Source organism: Mustela lutreola, chromosome 9, assembly GCF_030435805.1.
Source record: "Mustela lutreola isolate mMusLut2 chromosome 9, mMusLut2.pri, whole genome shotgun sequence".
Classification (NCBI taxonomy): domain Eukaryota; kingdom Metazoa; phylum Chordata; class Mammalia; order Carnivora; family Mustelidae; genus Mustela; species Mustela lutreola.
The window spans coordinates 46,844,035-46,861,621 of NC_081298.1; positions in this window are offsets into that span (position 1 = coordinate 46,844,035).

The following is a 17,587-nucleotide window of genomic DNA, read 5'->3' on the forward strand; positions in this document are numbered from 1 at the left end:
GTCCATTTTGTTGCACCACTGGTCACATGCCCCCTATTGTCCTCTTCAGTGTCATCCTGCTTCTGCTTGAGCCACCTGTGAATGCTCCCCACTCCTGAGATAATTAGATACAAAAGAAGGTGCATGTGTGGTTATTAATACAAAATGCTTTAATAGAAAATTGACAGATTGGGAGAACTGATCCCTTAAAATCCAAGTGACTCTGTTTTTCCTTCCTTGACACTCAGCAAATCTGATAAAGACATCGAGTACCTGCTGGGGTAATTTACTGTCTTCATGTTTGTTTTGGGTTCAGACCTCAGATGACCCATAAAAGGCTGTGGCTCTCCAGGGAGAATGGAATAATAAAGTGCAGACTTTCCTGAAGGCTTTTTCTTATTTTTCAAGCATGCTTTAGTTATTTGTTATCATTCAATGCATGAGACATTTTCTTAAAATGTGCTCTAATTTTCATCAAGTTGGAAGATTTCTTTTTATCTTATTTATGAATATATGCCAGGGCAAGTACTGTTTATAATTTTGGTTTCTATTTTTTTCATTAATTAAATAATATTTTAAATATTGTATAAATTCACAAGTAAATGATTGAAATAAACTTAGACTCCTCTTTAATAACTTTCTTATTAGATTCTCATAAAATAAGCCAGTAGAACATGCTGCAAAAGACTGTTCTGTAGCAGAAACTTGCAAAAAATTAATATGAGCTATGAGAGGGTATCATGAACTTTGTCTTAAGTGTTTTCTCTGCTCCAATTAAAGGATGCTCAAGGGACAACCTTGACTGGGTGATTTCACTGGACCTATTTCTCTTGTTTCTACAGATCAAGATTCAAGTTTTCCTCCATAAAAGAAATGGGTTTTTAATAAAAGCTAATATAATGAAATACCTAATTACTGTTTTCAAGTCAGCCAGCTATCAAAATTCCTCCTGAAGGCACTGCATTTAGGTTAGGAAGCCACTTTCAGCTCTCACTGAAGTGTTGTTGGGGAGATAGATCCCTGGCCCTTTTAGTGACCATTCAGCACAGTAGCATTAACAGAAACACAACTTGTGCCTTATTGCCCAGCTAGAGCTTATTTTATGTTTCTCTGAATCAATTCTAAATAATCTTATCCACAACATTACAAGTTTTATAACAAAATTTCCAACTTCCTGCCTCATTAGAAGCTATGTAATTTCCCAAAACATTATGTTGTGTTGTATAATTTTCTACTGTGTTTCTTGATAGAGATCCCATAGGACAGAGATGTGAAATGATTGATTTAATTGGGTTAAGTGAGGATAGAATCCAAGAGTGAGCTATCAATAAAAGCATTTTACTGAATGACTGGCATTGGAGTTAGGATTCCATTGAGTTTGGCTTTTCATTATAATTCACCTATTTGGTAGCTAAGAGTCTGAGCTTCAGACAAACCTAAAATAGACACCTGGGGGAATTATCTCTTTATAGGGATTTGCTCACAAACCTTCGCCCATGATATTACTGAGCTCCCTTCTGTGCCTTGTGTGGTTGCAAACAGGCTCAGTGGAAGGAATCCCACTCCTGCAACACAAGGAAAGCCTTTCCTCTGGGAAATGCTGTACATGGGATATTTGTGATGCTGTCATGTGGCATTCAGACCAGAGATTTGAAGCTCAATTGTGCTTCTCTAAAGCCAAAGCAGACATGCTGCCTGGTTGGTATTAACCAGCATGTAAGCAGCTGTAGTTTTTTTTTTCATAAAATAATTTCCAAAGGCTTCTCTAAACTTCCAATAACTGTGCATGTTAACATTAACTAAAGTTCTTCAGACTTTGGCTTACTAAGTCTTAGTAGTCTTAGTAGTATAATATGAATACTGGAAAATAGACTAGGTACTTTATGGGGATTATTCAGTTTAATCATTACCTCCCTGTAATGGAGATAGTAATGTTATCCCCACTTTGAACTGAAACATCGGATAATTAAGGAATATGTCCAAGGTCACAGAGTTTGCAACAGCAATGGATTTAAACCCAGGAAGACTGATTCCAGAGTCCACCTTCTATGGTGTATAGTCTGCTGAAATTTTGAAGCTGTCTGTAAGTGTATGTCCAAATATTGCAATTTGCAATTGCATTTGCAGTGGATGGTTGGTTATAATGTAGCTATCAGTGAACATCAGGTGGGGCAGGAGGAAAAGGGAACTGCTGTATGTCATCAGCTTCTTCATGCCCACTGTCACCAGTATAGTCTCAATTGTAGCACGCTGAATGATAATTTAAACTGCAGTGGTGCATCCTCCTAGAGTCCCTGTGATCCACAATTACATCTTCTTTCCAAAATCAGAAAATTTTCTGGACATACAGAAATTCTAATAGTTACAGGGTGCCTCTGAGAAATCAGACATTACCCTCACAACTGGAAGAAATCAAAAGATGAATAAGAAAAATCCCTGTTCTTGAGATATTTAGGCTCTAGCCATGAGAAAAAAGTTGACTCAAGTAATCACTGAGATCCAAGTAAAGTCCAAGTGGGGTAAAAAACAAAAACAAAAACAAAATCAACAAGATTGGAACTTTCTCTGGCTATGTGACTACATGAAGGAGAAGAAATTTGCACAAGGCTTTGAACAATGGAACAAGTGGGACTTTGAGAGGCAAACAATGAATAGTGTTGGTGAAATAAGAAAAAGTTTGGATTAGGAGTAAAAACTGACAGGAGGTTCCATTCCAGGACCCTGGGACCAGGACCTCAGCCCAAGGCATAGGCCCAACTGACGGAGCCTCCCAGATGCTGAATATTCTGAATATTTTAATTTACTGTTAAGTTGTTGGAAATGTTTTAAAAGAAAAGACCAGCATGAGCAAAGGCATACAATAAGCGCTTCGTAAATATCTCTCTAATAAATTCACAAGAATCTCTCTTTATTGGATACCTGCTATTTGCTCAGCACTTTGCACATTTTTTTTTTTTTTTTCAATGCGGGGCTTGAACTCATGACCCTGAGATGGAGACCTGAGCTGATCTCAAGAGCTGGATGCTCAACTGACTGAGCCAACCATGTATCCCTGGCACATTGCACATATTACCTTATTTAATTCTGACAGTAACCATGCAGAATTTGGGAAGGCTACTTGATCTTTTGTTTTTCTCATCTATAAGAAGTGGTTAATATCCCAAATTAAGATGGCTATAAGAATAAAATGAGGAATATTGTGCAAAGTATAAAAGGGTCTTGTTCACAGCAGGCATTTGGGAAATGCATGCTAGTTGTTATCTAACTACCTACCTGCCTATCTATCATTCTCTCTCTATCTATCTTCCAACCTTAATGAATATTTCTCCCAGCCCTTGGTTCATACTGACTGCGGGGAAAACTTTGCTTTAGTTGAAATGCTGACACTACCATATTCTCATGTGGCCTTGATCATATCTCAGCTTCTTCATCTGTGAGTGGGCATCAAAATAGGGCCCTTATCACTGTGACTGTGGGGAGAAATAAACACTTCATGACTGCCAAATACTTAAAATGGGGCTGAGCACATGTTGAACATTCCATAAATGGTTATCTATGTTAGTCACTATCACTTTAGTCTAAAATACCCAGGACCTTCATTACTATAGACTCTGTGGTCAGTTCTACCTCCATACTATTGCTCTTCCTCCACAACTGGCCCTCTAAATTCCTTTCTTTACCAGAAGTCAAACAAGCTTCTGAGAAATGGAGGTCATAGGATGTCTTCTTCCTGATCAAAACTCAATAATATCTTCCCAAATTCTTTACTTGTGTCACAGGGTTCTTCATGGCCTACTTCAGACTTTCCACTTGACCTTGCCAGCTACTCCCAGGTCACCAGTCACCTGCACTTCTTCCATTCCTCATTGTCAAGATCATGTCTCTATCTCAGGGCCTTAGCACTTTTAGTTCCTCCTGCTTGGAATGTTCTTCTCCAGATTTTGGCATGACAGACTCTTGTTTTTCTGGTCTTTAAACATCACTTCCTCAGGGACTCATTTCCTAATCATCCAATCTAAAACAGACTTTCAGTAACTTTTTATTAATAATATTTTATTATTTATAGTCACATTTGTTACTAATATTTTATTTAATCTTATTTTATATTTTTTAAAAAAATATTTATTTATTTGACAGAGAATACAAGCAGGGAGAGCTGCAGAGTTAAAGGGAGAAGCAGACTCTTCACTGAGCATGGAGCCCAATGCAGAACTTGATCCCAGGACCCTGGAATCATGACCTGAGCCAAAGGCAGATGCTTAACCAACCAAGCCCCCCACTCAACCCTATTACAATATTTTAATAGACTACTTTATTTTCCTCCCATCAGTTACCACCCTTTTGATATTTTATTTCTTTTTTTTTTATTTTATTTTTTCAGTGTTCCAAGATTCCTTGTGTATGTACCACACCCAGTGCTCTATTTGCCTATTTCTCTTCCATCCCAGAAGAATGGAAGTTTAGCGAGAGCTGGGACTGTGTCTGACTTCTTTGCTATTCTGAGAATCAGGTTTGACAATAAATCTCAATAAATATTTGCAATGAATCTACAAACCAAGAATTATAGTAGGTCCTACTTCATAGGTGAGGATTAACTGAGATGACATAAACAACTTCGCACTGTGGTTAGCACATGGTGAGGTCTCTGTGGATGCCAGCTGGGTTGGGCTACTACACTGCAGCATAGAACTCCGTTCTTAATCCCCAAGTGGCTCAATGACCAGATGGGTCACAAAGAAATGCATCCATATCATATGTTCTTGGATGGAAAAATATACCAGGGCTTCCTGACACATGCACAAGGGGGCAGTGAAAGTTTCCCAGATTGGCTGGAAACCTGAATAGAGGAGGGGACACCCCAGGCATCTAAGGGTGAAAGTATTTCCAGGCAGAAGGGAGTGTATGTGCCCAGACACATAGGGATGGGAAAATATTTTGAGGTAAGAAGCTCAGTCTGGCTGGAAGCTAGGATGCTTGTGGGGATGAGGCAGGAGGGACTCATCTCTGGAGGGCTGATGGGGGTGGCTTTCCGGGAACTTTCACCTTTTATCCAGGGCTGGTCATACATAGCAGCACCACCAGAAGCAGTGTAAAAACAAATACTGTGCAAGGGCTCTGGGGTTTTTTCTTTGGAATATTTACTATATATTTACTATCTGTTTATAAGCTATTCACATTTTCAGCAGCTCTGCATGGATGGTGGCACCTTGCCACTGGGCCCATTTCATGGATAAGTCTGCTGAGGCTTGATCTCCTCACTCCAAATCTGGTGCATTTGCCATCACATTACACTGCTTTGCTGGACAACTCTCTGAGAATGGGCAGGTGGACTGGAAACCAAAGATTAAACGCAGGCTTTATCTGTGAGTACAAATGTATTGTCTTTCATCTGAGATCTAGAAATTTTACTGGCTGAGCAAAAATGATAGAGAGTCAAATCTCAGGGTAGATGGGGTCAACAAATCACTGGCCTGTTGTTATCCCTCTTCATTCTACCTCACCTGGGAAAATCTCCAACTCAGAGTATAACCCCCAAAGTGGGCTCCAGGGAGATTTCTTGGAGTGTTATTCAACTGACTCCTCAACTTGAAGGGTCCTCTGCCTCTCCGTCCTCTGCCTCCAAGTGGGATAGCATCAGGAGTGGAGTGCAGCACCAATTTCTAAGACTGTGTTGGCAAGTACCAGACCTCCTCCTCCTTGTCATCAGCATCCATCACCATCACTATCCTTTATCAAACTTTCTCTGTGCCAAAATTGGGCTAAAGAGCTTTTCATTTATTGGCTCATTTGATATTCATGACAATCTCAGGTAGCTCTCCTATTCTTGTTTCAGAGATGAAGAAACTGGAGCCTCACGAACAATAAATAATTTACTTAGAGTCATTCATCTTGTGGGTAGGCATAGCTGAGATTTCAGAGCCACAGCTGCGTGATTTCCAAGTCTTCACATACAGGTCAAGTCAGCACGGCAGGGTTTTCTCTCCTCCATCATTCGTGGTTCCTGAAGTTGCCTTGGACCGCCGTTTTAATAAGGCCAGCAGCAGCAAATGTAAATGATGAAGTGACAGGTGAAGATAACGGCACCATGCCATCTTTAGCCTTCAGCTTTCCACAGGCTTTCAGCAGGATTTCTATGAGTGGGAAATGTGACGCTGAACACCTGAGTGAGGGGCCAAGCCTACCAACTCCCTGACAGCTGGCATTTTGGGCTTTTTGTCCATGCACTCTTTATCTCTAGTGTCAGGGAACACAAATTGATTGGATAAGCAACAGAAAACAGAAAAAAAATATGTTTGGACCAAGTTATAATGTGGGCTTAGAAATGCACAGAAGCACATAATATGAGAAATATCCTGACTGCACTGCATTATTGATTGCTGTTTGCACAATCTGTACATACCTTGCCTCCCCCACCCTCAAGACAGCTGATGATGACACATGTAAAACCATGGAGGGAAACAGCACTTTCTTTTTGATAAATGACTTAATTGGCAGTGGGATAATAGCAAACTGCAAATTTGCCACGGATTATTTTCTTTACATTTTTGTTAGTATGCTTGTTTTTCCTTTCGATAAAAGCATTTATTTATTTGTTTATTTATTTATTTATTTATTTACTTATTTATTTGATGTGGGTAAGGTGAAATTGCCAGAGAATGATTAGATAATCTTCATCTCTAATATAAAATAACATAGTCTTCCCCACAGTGATCCTACCACCATTCTTTGACACTATTCTAAGTTTGGAAAGTGTCCCGTATCTTCCTTCTGTGTACCAAGAACACTCCAAAAAATGGTTACAGGGAGAAGGTTCATTTCTATCAGAATGGGAAAGCTCCTTCAACGGGCTTACATGCAGGTCATTTTGAGATACACACTTGGTTCTCTTGGATGATCCACTTTACTTCTATGGACTGTTCCTTCAACTGCCAAGTGGAGTAGTTGACAGAGAGAATTTGAAAGGTTTCCTCGAATAGTGCAGTTCTTTGCTTAAAGTTGAAGGTTGGTACCTATAAGCATTTCAGGGGGTGCAGCACAAGCTGGGAGAATATTTCTGTCAGAGTGATGTGCCATAAAGTCATGATTTCTTGCCAACTCAACACCCCAATGACAGCTTTATTTTCACTTCAACAGGAATATTAATTGGTTTCATTAAATGCTTTATAGCTCTTACACTATCCTCAGAAGAAGCAAGACCATGTCTATCTTTATATTCCAGAGCCTATTAAAATGTCTTGCACATAATAAGTGCTCAACACACATTCATTGAATGAAACCTTGGCATTATCTGGCACCAAGTAGGTACTTCATAAAAATCCAAGTGTTTTAAATAAAATGCATTAAGTGGAGGAAGTGGATGGATGGCCAGAAATGACCTCCATCCTGGATGATGGGCTCAGAACAGAAATAACATTTAGAGACACTGTATTTCTTTTTTTTTTTTTTTTTTTTTTTTTTTAAAGATTTTATTTATTTATTTGACAGAGAGAGATCACAGTAGACAGAGAGGCAGGCAGAGAGAGAGAGAGAGGGAAGCAGGCTCCCTGCTGAGCAGAGAGCCCGATGCGGGACTCGATCCCAGAACCCTGAGATCATGACCTGAGCCGAAGGCAGCGGCTTAACCCACTGAGCCACCCAGGCACCCGAGACACTGTATTTCTTGATGCAGTGGAATCTTCTTTGCCTAATTTGCCTAATTTGTAATTTGGATTTCTTGTTTTTTGTTTTTGTTTTTGTTTTTCATGTTGAGATTGATGCACCCTGGTCTCCTCCGTGTTGTTCTCTGGTATTAGTACACCAGCTCTCTGCAGCTGCAGTCCTGCAAGTTCCTCCTTCTGATGCTTTCTTAATTGTTTTCTCCTTAGGCTGGTGCATCTGGGAGCCACCGTTTGCATGCATGAACTCATATCATCTTCAGACATGGTAGGTGGCTTTCTAAAACCACAACTGCAGCACTGTGAGTATGTGAATCTGGATGGAGTTTCTCTTCACCCTTGATTATGTTGCTTCATTCTTGGGATGGAGAAGAGCCAGGAGATAGTATATTTGTTTGAAAGGCTGGTGCTATTACTGACCACTGTGAGGCTTAGGCCAGATGTGTTATCCAACCAGTATCATTTCCAGGATCTTGGTATTTGAAAGCTTTTGAGTGGCAACTAGAAACATCAGAGTGGTATTAAAAGGTCAGACCAACTCTCAGAGGCTACGTTTCTAGCTTTCTTGTGCCCTTTGAGAGAGGAATGCAAGAAGCTAAACTAATGATAAATAATAAAACAGGTGGGAAAAAAGCCAATAAGCCAGCCTCTTAGATCCTTCTAGTTAACTTCTGTGCTGCAAGACAAAAAGAAAAGGCTTCTAGTACCAGAAACAGACATAAATTTGGCAAATGAGATTAAAGCTGACCTAAAGCAGTTGAGCTTTATGAGTTTATGAGGGATTAGTAGGGTATTGGTATTTACGTGTCCTTTCCCCAGAGGGAGGTAGCACATTGTCTACCACCACACCAATGTGATGAAGTGAATCAACTTGCTTTTCCGATATTTATAAGTGTGTCATTTCATATTCACCACAATTAAAGCAGACATAAATATGTGCTGAAAGTTATACTAAAAGAGAGCAATTACCAAGTACATGCCACTTAATCGGACATAGTACCGTGGTTTCAATGTAAACAATTCTACCATTTTATTACATGAAGACAAAAATCCACAGTTTTGTCCTTTTTGCTGTAAGTCATGAAACTCCTTTTATGCTTATCCTTTAAAATATACATTTTGGGAAACACATTTCTTGGAAATGAAAGTAAGTTATTCATAAAAACTTTCCAAATATGTCAGCATATCAATATGCAAAGGATAAAAAATGTGCACCTCTTTGTAACCAGCTATTATAGCCATCAAATGTAATCATGCTGACTGTGGTTGCCTCCACACTTTTTAATGTGTGGGTCAACGTAACTACAAGGATAAGTGGTCTCTTGGCAAAAAATTAGTATGCATTATTTCCAGAACATGCAATATTTATAATTAATCTACATGTTTGGCTCATATCAAGATGCTTACATGAAGTTCTATTGTTGCATTTACTGTGAATTCAAAATTGTAACTGATGTTTCTAAAGTTCCAAAGCTCTGGCCTCATAGGTTTTCATAAGAGGGGGCGCTGTCCACATTTCTCTCCTCTACCTACAGAGGGAGCTGACTTTTAAAGGTCAGCATGTTTCCCACACCTCGTGTAGTCAGTCTGGGTCAGTTGGCCTGACTAACCTGGCCATTCTGTCATTGAGGTCAAGGTCATAGGTTTACTCCTCCATGAACTCATGTAATGATAGAGTAAAAGTCTTTGTCACCAGCAACATCTCTGCCACTGCCTGGGGGAGTGTGTCCTTGTTCATAACAATTGGGAGAGCCTGAGTGGATGGACAGTTATAAACCTGACTTTTGGAGGACCAATGCAATTGACCCATTTTATTGCTGAGGGCTGGGAATGGTTCTTGCGGTTTTAACATACACAACACATTTGTTTTCTGTAAGGGTGGTCAGAAGCATTTCTTTGTTACTTATTTGAGTGAATAGAAAGATGAGATATTAGAAGGCAAACACAGCTGTCACTTTGGCAAACTGTGCTGTTGGAACAAAATGAACAAACCTTTGAGCCCAAGTGAGGATGGCTGCTTGGGAAACACACTTCACAGGAAAGATAGTACTCTGAAGAATGAATAGTTTTCAAGGGTGATATACTTTTTTACATCTTGTAAAAGCTTGAAAGATTACAGATGACCATATAGGCAGGAATCACAAGTTTAATGTCAAGGAATGCAGAGATTAAGAATATTGATCTCTATCTTAAGGACCGGATTGTTTTCCTTTAGGCTACTATTCACAAAGCAGGTGTACAGTGCATGCATGGTGAGCTATAAATCAGGATTTTTTTTTAAAAAAATTATTTATTTATTTATTTATTTGACACACAGAGAGAGAGATCACAAGTGAGAAACAGGTGGGGGTGGGGAGCAGGCTCCCTGCTGAGCAGAGAGTCCCATGTGGGGCTCAATCCCAGGACCCTGAGATCATGACCTGAGTTGAGGCAGAGGTCATGCTGAGCCACTGAGCCACCCAGGTACCCCTATAAATCAGGATTTTGGTTTAAACAAAGTTTCTATATAGTCATGCTGATTTCAAAAGAGTTCTAAAATAGCTTCTCTTATATCTCAGGTATTTAGAGAATATTTTCTCACATCACTAGCCATCGCCGTGCTGTGGCCATCATCTGGGATTTCTCCACAGGGGAACAATGCAGGGGATGACTACCTGTCTAGCTTATAGCTCAGACTCCACCTTATTACCCAGAAGTACTTACATGAATGTCTTCTGTAGCCATGTGGAATGGGAAGTTGTGTCAGGATGCATAAATCATTAACAATGGCAATGAAAAATCATGCAATTGTTCTCTGACAATAAAAGGGGCCTAATTCCTAATCTTAGAAAACACTGGAAGAATTCAGTGCTTACCTGAAAGACAAGATGAACTTCATAATTCTCCACGTGAGTTCTTCGTGTACCTTGGTATGTGAGTATGCAGAAGAAATGTGTTCCTGTGAAGAGTTCTACCTAGAAGATTGTTTCAAAATGGAAAAAGTGGCCTCAAAATGGAATGTGGGGCACCTGGCTAGCTTGGTTGGAAGAGCGTGTGACTCTTGATCTCAGGGTCATGAGTTCAAGCCTCGTGTTGAGGGGTAGAGATTAAACAAACAAAAGAACAAACTTTAAGAAAATGGAATAAAATTGTTTTCAAAGGCAGGCATTATCACAGTCATACCACAGTTATATCATAGCTGTATCTAACATGGTTTGTTGTGTTTATGCCATTGTGTGCTTATATCTGATTTAATTTTCAATCATTCACCAGTGATTGTTGAGAAGCTACGAATCCATTGTTTCTTAACGTGGTGAGGGACTAGTTTTTGAAAATTTCCGATCTATCATGTGTTTAAAAACAAAATTCAACTTAGTACTTTTGAAGATCTAGTTGGTCTTATTAAGCAATTCATAAATCAGGCAGCATCCCATCTAGCAAGTAGAAGGATGCTCCGAGGAGTTGTACAAAATGGAATGTTTTTATAGGTAGGAAGGCGGGGCAAGGAAGTTATTAGCAAAAGAAAAAAAAAAGGATTGTTTCAAGCCCAAGACATCTTTTTGGGTGGAAGGGATGGCAGGATTTCTCTTACAAATGACCTCACTGGTGGTGATCAGGAAATTTCAGATTGACTTTTGAAAGGTCACATTCCTGGGATAGGTTGAAACTGTAAATAAGTCTTGGTTTGCTCCTGTGGGAAGCAAATGACTCCATTTTGGACTTTTTCTTTTTTTTCCCTTTTTAAACATGTGTATCAATGTGTGGTCCTATTGCACATGACTAGGGTCCCACTTGTAGCACATAGTAATCTCCCTAAGATCACAACATCCACACTGTTTGTTTTCATTTCAATAGAGTATGTTGATAATGCACTGGGATATTACAACAAGGTCAAATTGCATAAACAATGAATCTTGGAACGCTGAAAAAATAAAATTAAATTAAAAAAAATTAAGTGCATTTGCTCTCAGTTGCTTACCTGGCTGTAAACCAGTAGCAGGCACTTAGCATCCTGGCAGTGGTCAGGCCATCCATACTCTGAGCAGCACTTGACAATTTGCCACTTGCTTGATGTCCTCGAAGCTTTGGGGGAAAATATTGGGGGAATTCTAAAATGTTACTGGTCAGGGGTTGCCACATTCAAAGTGGTGTTTTGCAAAGGTTTATTCATTTGGTATTCAGTACTGAGCAGCCATTGAGTTTCAGGCAGCAAGCAGTTCTCTGACCCGTGAGAAACCAGGTGAGCATTTATAAAGAGCTAAGAGAACAGTCTGTCATGGAGGTAGTGAGAGGAGAACAGGGGTCTGCTCTCTTCTGTGTGCCACTTATTCAGGGTGTTTTGTATGTAGACAGGGCAGTGCCAGGATATCAGGGCTTATAAACTCGGTGGCTTCCAGAGATTTCTCATGAATCACAGATGGGTGTGAGGAGTCAGGGTATGATGGAGACTGTGTTGACCTGGAGGACAATGGCATTTAGAGAATATAACACTTAATTCCAGATAGATCTTCTGATTTTCAAAAAACAATAAAAACAAAACAAAACAGAAATTTGAATTCTTTACTTGAAAGCTCTTAATTGTTCAACTACTATAGTTATTTACTAATTTAAATCATTTAAAAAATCCAATGCTAAACCAAACACACACACACACACACACACACACACACACACACACACACACATGGATAGGCTGTTTGTGTGTGACCTCTGAAAACTCTCTTGAAGTTTCCAATGAAGAAACATATTCTACCAGCTTCCATGGAATATTGAGTTGTCAACTTATCTGAAGGCAATTCCAAAGAGAATTTGATATTAACACAAATAAGGAAATGTACAGATATTCCTAAGATACATGAGACCACAAATGGGTGTGGAGGTTATAGCTGAAGGTAGCTTCAGTCTTGGCCCCCAAAAATGTAATAATTATTCTCCTTTCTCTGCAGGTGTTCCTTGGAGGAACACTCTGAGAAACAGAATATTATGTTAGTTTTGTGAGAACATTTTCAAAGTGCCGAGTCACTCAGTGAAATGTGTGTGTGTGTGTGTGTGTGTTTAATTGAAAGAGCCACATGGCCTTTAAATACATCATCTATTTCATGTTAGATTCAAAGTGACATACACAATTTTGAGTCCTTTGGAAATAAATAGGTGTTTAGTTAATTCTGTTATTTCAGATATACTTTGATATAACTTTGCTACCAATATCCATTAACACAAGGTGCACTGTTTTGAGGGACAATGATACCTGGCTTTCTGAGGAAATATACTAGGCTGAAAATTAGTAAAGAAACTCTTGACAGAAGTGCTTACATTTTTCTCTAGGACCTTAATTAAAGGCCGGCATCATCCATGTCTGTGTAGTTGCACTTGGCTAATTGAGAGATGATAAGCTTATGACAGGCATGTTCTGGATTAATGGATGTGGATGCTGTAAACACACCTTTTCATATCTTTTCTAATGCACTTCATGTAGGCATGTCACCCATCCATCCTAACCTTCTGAGTATAGGGCAAAGATTCTGTTAAGACGGAAATAGAAGTGGAAGTACATAGTGGAGGGGCCAGGTACAACCTGGGGAATGTGAACTAAGTGTCCCTGAGTCGTGAATGCCCATGGTGGTAGCTGGTGGGTAACATCAGCCTAGAGCAAGTGGGGTGTGGGGTTTGGCCTCTCACACCAGTGGGAGCTTGTACCAGGCACTAACACTCAAAGGCCGTAGATGAAACAGAGTCCAAAAGGGTGGACTCCTGATTTTTCTTAATCTGGGATCCTTCAGGAGCAAATGCTGGGACAAGGATTTGAGTGTAAGTTGTTCATCTTAGCTGTGAAAGAAATATGGCAGGGGAATAAGGAAGTGACCCAGAAATAAAAAGGAAATCCACCCATCAAAAGAGCACCATGTGGGAGGTTGGGGTACCAGGTGGTGGGTATTATAGAGGGCACAGATTGCATGGAGCACTGGGTGTGGTGAAAAAATAATGAATACTGTTTTTCAGAAAATAAATAAATTGAAAAAATTAAAAAAAAACAAAAAACACAAACAAATAAACAAACAAACAAAAGAGCACCATGAAGCCAGTTATGACTGAGCTGGAGCTCAACTCTTTTGGAAAACTCTGGGAGCAATTCTACAGAATCTGCCCTCAGGTTTACTCTACTCAAAGGGAAAGGGAGCTGGGGATCAACCCACCCAATGGCTGGAAAACCTTAGGCAATGAAAAAGAATGCAGATCCGGACAGAAGGCTGGAAGTCTGAGACATGCTTTGGAGAGCAAGGCAAGGGGACAGGAAGACCACCGGTGGCATCAGGTTCCAGAACCTCCAAGTACAGATCCAGACTCTGGCACACATGAGCTGTGTGTGATAGGGCCAATACCCTAAACTCTAGGTGCCTAAATTTCCTCAAACCATGGGTTCCTGCAAGGCATATGGAAACGTAAACCACAGCATTAATTGTATCCTTACAGAAATTCAGATAGCTCCTCTGTATTTTCTGGCTATGTGCCTTGAAGCTAAACCTTCCTTCATTGCCACCACCTTCTCCTCCTTTCTTTCTTTTTTTTTCTTTTAATTTAATTTATTTTTCATTTTTAAATTTCATGCTTCTGATTTGCTGGTGCTCTGGGTACATTCCTTGTCTGCGTCCTGTATAGTTGATCATGGTTTAAAGAGTAGAGTGGAAGTAGGTATAAAGTGACACCACAGGTCCCATCTGGAGATTAACAAAGTCATTTCTCCCATCTGAGCTGTGACACAGTGTAACATAATAGGGGGAGGGCCTTACTAGTAATAACTAGTAATGGCCAGAATCACCACTGAGCAAGGGTGTGCTCTGTGCCAGGGTCTTCCACTGTCCCTCAGTTGTCATAGTGACTGCCTGTCTTTCTGCTGGAAAGCCACTCCCATGTCCTTGATCACAAGGCCCTGTAGCAAAGGCAGGGCCTTGAGAGCTTGCCTGTGCCCAGCACTGCTCTAAGCATTTTGTGTGAAACCCACTTTTGTCCTAACACAACTTTGGAGATGAAGGAATTCAGGCATCTAGAGTTTTGGGACCTGCCTTGACATAGTTCACATGTGCTGTAGTCAGGACCTGTGCTCATACCTTCTATTTTCAGAGGCTACCACTGTGCTGCCATGCTGCAAGCTGCTCACAGCCCAGCTGACGAGGAGAGAAATTGCAAATATGATTTTATTGGCTACAAGTCACAAAGGTCTCCTGGCAACAGAGACCTGCTGAAGTCACTGCAATCCCCCATTTAATATCAGCGAGAACACCACATTTGCAGACATATCCTCAGCAGGCAATTTGCCCAGAAAATAGGGAGCAGATTTCTGGATCTGGAAGTGAATGGGAATGGGAAAGAATTGCTTTTATTTGGAAGGTGAGAGGCTTGGGAATTGACCCAGAGCTGTGTGAAACAGAACACCTTCTAACACCACGGCTTTTGTTAAATTAGCATTCCAGGATGGAAGGCCAAAAGGGGAAGACTGAGGCCCTGATTATGATTTTTTTTCCTTCACTTGAAGAGTGGTGCAGCCATAGATGTCTGGGTGCCTCACCACTGGGTGGGGGGGTACCTTGGGCGGCATTTGAATGAAAAAAAAATTGCACAAACTTAAACAGGAAGGGGATAATGAAATGAGCTTGGGATAATGAAACAGACTTCTTGACTCTGCATTGTACTGTGAAGATATGTAAACATTTTTGGCATCAAAATTCTAGAAGAGGAAACATAATGGTTACAGTGTTATCCTATGTCCCAATGTTCCCACAGGAGATGAGGGCTTTCCTTTCTGGGGAGCAAGTTCCAGCCAACATCAAGTTTGTCCACTAACTCCTAAATTCTATTCTTCATAAACTTCCCCAGATTTTGGCTCCCAAACATCAGGGTTTCAGACCTTGGTTCTTTTTCTCTTCCCCCACTTGCCTCTGTTCTTCATCTCTAGCTTCATGCCCAAGTGATGTTCTGGCCAGTAAACTTGGAAGGGTCCTTTTCATTTTTTGCCCCATGCAGGCAAAATGTTTGCCTTTGATCACACACTAGTTAAAAAGTTAATTTAAAATTCTCCCAAAATTAGTTTCTCTCAGTTTTTGTGTGAGGGAAGAACATCTATGTGTGCTGGTGACCATTTCAAAGCTAACCCAGCCTCAGTTAGTGTGCCCAGAAAACAATGCCTTCTTGACATCAGAACACAAATGTTCACCACCCATCCCAAGCGTGCAAGATTCTGATGCATTTCCCTTTTATTGAACAGCACAGTGTTCCCTAAAAATTGCTGCTTCCATACCCCAAGTCAGAACCTGAATAAAGGGAAATGCAGCTTAACATCAGGCTCCAGAGCCTTTGCACTTCACTGATGCATAGCTCCTGGGATAAAACCTTATCAGTTTGTATGGACACTCATAATATGGTGGTGTTTTGGATGGGAGTATTTTCAGACTCAGATAATTTACCAATGCAAGTCAACACTATGCAGAGGTCACATAAGAGCAATTTGTTCTAAATTCATTATCATTAACAGGCTAGGCAGCTGCAGGAAATTATACAACTGCAAAGCATTTCAAAAAAATGTTCCGATGTTGATATCTGGACTGTTTGATCCAGAAACAAAGGGAAATCATGATCTTGCTGGCTACAGCCTTACTAACAAAGATTTTTGCTTTTCTTAATAATCATTCTTAGTCCAAGTTATTTTTATTCCAGTGACACTGGTGCTCGCCAGTGATTTGGGGTTGATAATAAGAACCATGTTCGTGGGTTGGAAGTACATGGTCAGGATTAGTAAGGATTGCATAACTTCATCCCTTCATGTTGGAATGACCTCTGAAAATAAGAGTGAGCCAAAATTCAGGATGGAGTAATAAAGGAAAAAAGAAATCTTCTCATCTATAGAATGGGGTGAATAAGCAGTAAAATATGAATGCGTGAAATGAATTGGGACTGTGTAATTCCAAAAAACAAACATTACATGATCTTTGATGTAAAACAATTACCAAGTACTCTGTGGTAAACTCAGCATATTTGGCAATTAACTCAAATGACCTTTCTGAAGGAATGTGAGTTTTGAGGGGTTCAGAACTCTGTCCAACTTTATGGGTTTTGAAGTTTTGAACCAACCTTAAACCTTACACTGTGCCAGTTTTGGATCTCTGTGTTTCAAAGATTTTTGAGCAAAGACAGTGGGTTTCTGGGAAAGGCAGTAAGGGGAGATCAGATAAGCATGGCTGGACCCTTGGGACCTTGAACTTCTGGAGGGCATACCTCTCTGTCCTCTCTACTTCCTTACTCTACTCTCCAAATGTGTGCTGGATGCACAATTCCACCATGCCAGGTTTGCTCTGATTTGCTCCCCTTGTTGACCGTAAGGAACCCAGAGTCCTGCAGGGCTGGGTTAATTGCCCACATCTTGGAGTGCTGCTCATACCATGCTTAGGAGATCTGAAAGCCACTCCTCGGAACTCCTGAAATTCCTTTGCTCATTATCCCTCCATGTTAAAGACTCTTGAAAGAAAGTGAGTGGGGGAAATCAGAGGGGGAGACAGACCATGAGAGACAGTGGACTCTGAGAAACAAACTGAGGGCTTTGGAGGGGAGGGGGGTGAACCTGGTTGTGGGTATTAAGGAGGGCATGTAATGATTTCATGGAGCACTGGATGTGGTGCATAAACAATGAATTTTGGAACACTGAAAAAAAATAAAATTTATATGAAAAAAGAAAGAATAAAGATATCTCAAATAGACATGAGGGAAAGGGAAGGTTATCTGGATGGGTAAATGCATGAAACAGACCTGTGTCACCATTGAGGAGCAAACGGCATCTGGAAACTCAGAGGATCTGGGGGCTGGGAAAATTGGGCAAAAGTGAGCTCATTTTGACAGTGGATGGAGAAGAAAAGGACATAGAGCATGGAAGAAACTGGAAAAGCTGTGGTGGGAGGGATGTCACCCTTTGGAAACTTGGGGGATGC